Source organism: Limulus polyphemus, unplaced genomic scaffold (genome assembly GCF_000517525.1).
Source record: "Limulus polyphemus unplaced genomic scaffold, Limulus_polyphemus-2.1.2 Scaffold11872, whole genome shotgun sequence".
NCBI classification, from domain to species: Eukaryota; Metazoa; Arthropoda; class Merostomata; order Xiphosura; family Limulidae; genus Limulus; species Limulus polyphemus.
This window is the reverse complement of record NW_013677482.1, coordinates 2,908-10,587: the sequence shown is the minus strand read 5'-3', so window position 1 is coordinate 10,587 and position 7,680 is coordinate 2,908. Positions and strand designations below refer to the sequence as shown.

Genomic DNA, 7,680 nt, shown 5'->3' with positions numbered 1-7,680 from the left:
TAGGAAAGACACTGAATTGTTGGAAAGGGTTCAGAGAAGGGTTACTAGAATGGTACCTGGGATGGAGGAGATGTCATACAAGGAGAGGCTGAAATCTCTCAAATTGTTGGGGGGGGGTCGGACTGAGGTGTTTAAGATTGTAAAGGGAATTGATAGTGTTGATACATCATCCTTTTTCATATTTAACAGTGAGAACATTAGGACTAGGGGACACAAATATAAATTTTGTCAAGGTAGGAGTCATCTTCAGTAAGACAGTTTCATTTTTCCAACAGGGTGGTTAGCCTTTGGTATGAGTTGCCTTCAGATGTTGTAGAGGCAGTAAATTTAATTGAGTTTAATGAAAAGCTTGATAAGTATATGAATGAATGATGATGGCTGGCTTTAAGATTTGTTTTGTTTTTAATTTAGTTTCCAGGATGGAACAGCGAGACGAACCAATAGGTCCCATGTTGTCCCAAAAAGTTATGCCATATCTTATGTTAAGCAGCAGCTTACATGTATACTCACTTCCTGCTGACAAACATTGATAAAGATAAAATTAATGAGGATTATTTCATGGGGTAGAGGTTCTAAGGAATACTTCTAATAAGTATACTAAAGATATATATATATATATAATGCTTTAGATGTATGCTGTCCTGACCACCAAGTTAAAACAAAATAAACAAAGCACTAATAAGACTTATAAAGCCTTTATAAGCCAATGGGTCAAAATTACTGTGTAGATAAGGAAAATACACCGGCAATTACATTTTCCTCTGACCTAAAACTAGGAGGTACTGCAGTGGGAGAATATTGTGGTGAACCATTAATTAAAAAGGTTCCCTTGTCTAAGCTTTGTTTAAAACTCAACAAATTAAATTACTCCCAAAGATTATAAAACTATTTCTAACTAAAATTAACGTAATTTGTGAGAAACATTTTGGTGATAATGATCATTGCTTTTGGTAACTTTTAAATTTAACTGAGATCAAAGTATGAAATTCAGCACGAATGTTCGAATTTTAAAAGAAATGAGAGAATTTTAACCCTGACAAAAAAAGCTGTAGAGTTGCCACAATGGTACCAGCCATGTTACTGTTATTATAATTTATATCAATTATCACCTTTTGTGACTTTTAATTTTTTTTTTATTATAAAAAGTAAAATTGAATTATTTATATTTGAAGCTGATGTCTTAAAATTGGTTTAACTTGGCCTTAAAAGTTAAATTAAAACCTAAAATTTCGAAAAATTTAACTTCGGATTTTACAGTTTTTAGCCAAAACGTTTAACTGCGATTGGTTTAAATTTCAATTTAAATGCAAAGGTTTACATTAATAATACATCTTTCATGAATTATACTAAATACTACATGTAATAAGTATTTACAAACATACGATCTCTCACGCTTTCCATTAGACTAGAGCAAACTACATGCTTCTATTATAACCAACAACGAACGACATACACACGAATATTCTTGTAGCCAGAAATAACTAAGTGATCATCAACCAATAAGTGTAAACAAGGTTTCATAAAGTACAGGCTAAAAACTTACTTCTGACAGAAATGTCTGTGCTGCTTTCTGAGCTCCTACGTGTAGTAAATATTCATAAACATAAAGGGCTAACCTGAAATTCAAAGAAAAACATACAAGTAATAAGACAAAAATGTAACGTTAAAACAACTATCCTCCCCTAGCATTACAACTAATGGTATCTACCCATATATATGACCTTGAAATTGAATTACACGAGAAACAGCTTATGTTTTACTATTATTTAACTTCCTTTTCCCAATTATTAGAATTACATGCATATCTAATTATTTTACAGCATACAACTTTTTTATAATATTCTGTGTTCGCTATAAATACATATTCGAACAGTACGTTTCAAGAAAACTGGTCATACTTTGGTTCACTGTATGGTAAGCAGTCGCTTCACTAAGACTATAACATTCAACACTTACTTTTCCCGGGCTTGGCTATCGGAAGGAACCGCTGAACCTTTTCCCTTTGCGTACATACTGAGGAACTGAACTATCACACACCTGTCAAGACATTCAAGATGATTTTGTCTTTGTTACTATAGAAACATCACTTCATCCTTCTGAGACATAAATGTGATTGGTCTCACTGCTTCTCGTGCTCCGAGTTCACTCTAAAGCGCTTGCCTACGTCATACTGTGAGTTTAACTGGAAGGCCTCATTGGTCGCACCGCACTGCGCGCCAGAAGTGTAGTAACCTCCACGCAATATTTATTAACCAGATACGACTAAAGTTAACTGAGATAAATCGTATTTTCATTAATCCAGCCATTTGTAACAAGTTCGAATAAACCTGTTAAAAAAGCTAGTGCATTTCATACTTAAAATATGTACAAAATATTATTGATTATTTGCAGTGTATGGGAGCCTAGCAATTCCTAGAAGAGCAGTTGTGAGAAACGGACGTTCTATTCTGCCCGTATATATATATATATATGACGTCTTTAGTTCCGTTAGCAGTGTTAGATCGTTGTTTGAATTTGGTTATATCTAAATTGTAATTACGTTTTCTATTCGATTATTTAGTAAAAGTAATGGTATACTATAAAGGAAACAAATAAGAAATAACTATTTTTTTATTTAAAGTAACTGGATAACTCGATTTTCAAGTGAAAAGAATTCATATGAACAGGTTAATTAAGAAGCTTAAAAGTTAAAAGTGCTTAGGCTTAATCGCGTCCTTTATTTAATTAATACGATACAATAGGGGTCACAATTGTACAGATAAGAATATGTACTATTTCATATTGCTTCGTTGTTTTGTCAATCGTTTTTAATTTTCACAATAACTACTTTAAAGTAATGGATTAAATGCTGACGAAGCATAAGAAACCAATATGCCTAACATTTATGAAATAAATCACGTAAACTGCGGGTGTGTGAAACAATAATTATATCTGAAATGCTATTTTATTGTTTACGTGATTTTTATCACAAATGTTTGGTGTTGGTTTATAATGCTGGAAACACTGTTTCTTAATAGATTCATCCAACTCGTCACCACTGCGTTAAGTCTAAAGAGTATTTATTTATTGATTGATTGATGGACGATGTACTGTTACAAATCTCGAATGATGAAGCAGCTGTTTTATTAGTTTATAATTACTAGAAATTTAGATAACTAAAACTTTAATAAGAACTGGTTGCAAGCTACACAAAATTTATACTTATCAAAAATATAAAGCATCTGACCTGGCTTAAACCACGTGTCATATTCGCAGAATGTTGAATTTCTGTTCAACCCCGTAAGAGCGTCTGCTATGGGTTAAACCATTTTACAATGGGTTAAACTAGAAGAAATCTCATCACAAACTTTGCTGCGTTTCATTTTTAGTAGTTCAGTAAGTGTGAAAATTAAGAATAGTTTTATGCATATTAATTACTGTAACATTAATAAAATATTCTAACCCTACTTATAAAAGTATAGTAACAAAAGAGGAAAAATAAATTATCTAGAATTATCAAATTAAACATTTCTCATTACAGAAATCGCTTATTAAAATTAAAATAATACATCTTTTAATAATATTTTTAAATTTCTGTCAGTTTATTTATGCATTTATCGCGACGTAATAAATGATCGTGGTGTTTATCTTCGCCTGCTCAACAAGAATTGTATAGAATATTTTTAAACTTAAGTTTTTAGGAAGTTATAAATAATTCATGCATTCTTCTTTTTGTTGTGTTGAACATCAAACTGCTGTGTGAAGACTATTCGTAGGATTTTATGTTGTTGTTGTTTTTTGTCAAATCTAAAATTTTATATCGATCTGATACTGCTTTTAGTCCCCTCCCCCCTCGATCGCAAGTATTGATCATCTTAGGTACTTCCTAAGCAAGACGCTTTCCAGGAAAAAATAATGATGCAACCACGTGTCATCCAAAAGATACCATCTTTTGCAAATTACGCGAAATTTAAAAAACTTTTAAGACGCTAATATTTTATCGGAAATTTATAAAGATGTCTTTTCGAAGCCATGGTTCATAATTTCGAGTTACGTATGTTGATTATTAAAAGTTTGGTATTGTGTTAGTGTTAAAAAGAATAAACAATTAAACATTGCTAAATGGATTAGTTCGAGTGAACTATGGTGAAAATTCAGCCTAACGTTGTTGGCCTAGGTAGTATTTTAGAAAATTCCATAGATGGCGCCACATAATTTTTTTAAAACAAATAAAGATGTTTTTTATATTTAAAATTTCTTATTTTCACTTCACTATATGATTGTCAATTATGCCAAGAGTACATTTTATATAACCGGCAAATTTACTATTGGACTCCTATATAAAACTATATATTCTCAAATGATAATTACTGGTAAGGAAAAGTAAATGTTTGTTAGTTCTTCGTCACCCGAAATCATTTTACTCACAATAACATGAACCTCGCGAGAGAAAGAATGAAATGTGATATTTGTACTCCCAAAGTGGAGTGTAAAACAATAAAAATGAATATAAAATAATGCGACACCAAAATATTACAAGGATTGTACAAGTTACAGAGAATAGAAATAACTTGATTCCTTCATTTAGACTCCGAAGAAAGCCGGTAAATAAAAAATGGTGTACCAATTTCTGCACTTCCACTGTCGTAGGAAAGTAATAATTCTACAAATAGGCAAACGATCTTCCACGACATGGAGTTGCTCACCTTGAATTCGTATGTCAATAGAAGTTAGGCCTAAGAAATAAGTATATAATTAGATATTGCCATCACCGTCGAAATGTTAAAGTTACTTTTTTTTGCCAGGTGGTTAGGGCGTTCAACTCACAATCTGAGGATCGCGAGATCGAATCCTCGTCCCACCAAACATGCTCACCCTTTCAGTCGTGGAGGCGTTATAATGTGACGGTCAATACCACTATTCGTTGGTAAAAGAGTAGCCCAAGAGTTGGCGGTGGGTGGTGATGACTAGCTGCCTTCCCTCTAGTCTTACACTGTTAAATTGGGGACGGCTAGCGCAGTTAGCCCGGTTGTAGCTTTGCGCGAAATCCATAACAAACAAACTTTTTTAGAATCTGTAATGATGAGATAGCCCCGTTTACTGTCAAACTGTTACAGTGTTGTTGTTGTTTTGTTTATTACATGTAATAATGAGACGGCCCTGCATACGGGTTACTAATTGGCTTGTTTACAATCTCTAACATTACCATAACATACCGATCGTTTTTGTCAGATTTTCTTTCCAGTAGTATTTAGTTCAGTATTATTTGTAAAATAACAAACCGGTTTCCTTGATGTTTCAGCACTTGTGTTAGATAGGCTTTATTACACTACAAACGAATGTGGAAAACTGCAAGAACGATAGAAAAACTTCTTCTCGTATAATGTTTATAAATAACTATGACAACCGTCGGAAGCTCAAAACCTGGTTATCAGTTTTGTTAAGACTCGTTTAATGTTTATAAATGACTATGACAACCGTCGGAAGCTCAAAACCTGGTTATCAGTTTTGTTAAGACTCGTTTAATGTTTATAAATGACTATGACAACCGTCGGAAGCTCAAAACCTGGTTATCAGTTTTGTTAAGACTCGTTTAATGTTTATAAATGACTATGACAACCGTCGGAAGTTCAAAACTTGGTTATCAGTTTTGTTAAGCCTCGTTTAATGTTTATAAATGACTATGACAACCGTCGGAAGATCAAAACCTCGTTATCAGTTTTGTCAAGACTCGTTTAATGTTTATAAATAACTATGACAACCGTCGAAAGCTCAAAACCTGGTTATCAGTTTTGTTAAGCCTCGTTTAATATTTATAAATGACTATAACAACCGTCGGAAGCTCAAAACCTGGTTATCAGTTTTGTTAAGACTCGTTTAATGTTTATAAATGACTATAACAACCGTCGGAAGCTCACACCTGGTTATCAGTTTTGATAAGATTTGTTTGGATCTGATATTTTAACATTGGAACCATAGACCGGTACAGATAGTTTACACTGAAACGACTACATCGACCCCTGTAGGAGAGTGCTGGAAGCTTGTCTTGTTATCGTTTATATACATACAATGCACCTCAATGTTAATCATGCATACGTAATACTTAACCAATCACAGAAACTGTTACGTGTGAATTGAGTCAACTAAGTAAGTGTTGTGTAATCTGAGTGGCTCAATATTTAAAGCAGTCTTGAAGGGAAGGAGCAAATTTTGTGACTTTGCAAAAATTAAAAATTACTCTGAAAGGCACAGAATTTGCCCAGTTTGTTAGGAAGCCGTGTATAATTTGTTTTTAAAAAGTCAGTATGCATACGTAAAATACAAATGTAGCCATATCTGGACATATAATACCTATTATATTACCTGTTCCGGTCTGGATAACATACTTTTTTTTTTCAAGTATCAATTATATACTTTTTCGTTTTACTTACACCACTGAGGTGTACGTAACGTATTTTTGTATTTTATATATACACGGTTGTATTTGATACGTAACGTATTTTTGTATTTTATATACACTGTTGTATTTGATACATAACGTATTTTTGTATTTTATATACACTGTTGTATTTGATACATAACGTATTTTTGTATTTTATATACACTGTTTATTTGATACATAACGTATTTTTGTATTTTATATACACTGTTGTATTTGATACATAATGTATTTTTGTATTTTACATACACTGTTGTATTTGATACATAACGTATTTTTGTATTTTATATACACTGTTTATTTGATACATAACGTATTTTTGTATTTTATATACACTGTTGTATTTGATACATAACGTATTTTTGTATTTTACATACACTGTTATATTTGATACATAACGTATTTTTGTATTTTACATACACTGTTATATTTGATACATAATGTACTTTTGCGTTTTACATACACTGTTGTATTTGGTGTATATCGTACTGTTTCTGTTTGTGTTGAGAAAGACAAAAAAGTCCAATAATACGTTCTTTTCCTTAACAAACGGTTCGAATCCCATCATCAAACATGCCCACCCTTTCAGCCGTGGGGGTGTTATAATGTGACTTATCAATCCCATTATTCTTTGGTAAAGAGTAGCCCAAGAATTGGCGGTGGGTGGTGTTGACTAGCTGCCTTCTCTTTAGTCTATCACTCTAAAATTAGGGACGGCTAGCGCAGATAACCCTCGAGTAGCTTTATGAAAAATTCAACCAACAAATAATCCTTATTAATCCCAAGAGTCATTCGAGTGTAAATATTTACTACAGGATTAAATATGACTAGCAGGCTTTCCTGTTTCTATATTGGGGGAAACAGCAGTGAAATATTTACATATATAAAACAGAGCTGTATCTTATAAGGCATGCGGGCTAAACTACCAGGTTGGTGATCCACGTGTAGTCGTTCCTGATAACAAACTAGTTACCAGAGGGAAAACAATGAGCAACACCCGCCGCAAAAGAATTTTGTCCGACTCTGTGAACAAAATAACGAAATTGACTGTAACTTATATAACACGTTAACAGCTGAAAGTGCAGGGCGGGGTGTCATCTGAAATCCTTGTTTTTCAAACGGTGGATCGTGAGCCCCCCTTGGAAGTTGCGAACAAGTTTCTAGGCGAGTCACGAGCTGTCTTCAAGGTGTTTGAGGGGTGCACGTATCACCTTTGTTATGAACTTGTAGAGATAATAGAGGCGGCCCGGCATGGCCAGGTG

The 7,680-nt window shown here is 33.2% G+C and overlaps 1 long non-coding RNA gene across 1 annotated transcript in view; it reads right to left on the bottom strand.

The window, feature by feature from the left end:
* LOC106476863 overlaps positions 1 to 2,146 on the bottom strand; it is a 3,739-nt gene extending 1,593 nt beyond the window's left edge. Inside the window, exons 1-2 of the long non-coding RNA XR_001291941.2 lie at positions 1,957 to 2,146; positions 1,544 to 1,616 (exon numbers count right to left, since the gene is read on the bottom strand). This is a non-coding gene — a long non-coding RNA (uncharacterized LOC106476863). The remainder of the gene's footprint in view (positions 1 to 1,543; positions 1,617 to 1,956) is intronic.
* Between the last annotated feature and the right edge of the window lie 5,534 nt (positions 2,147 to 7,680).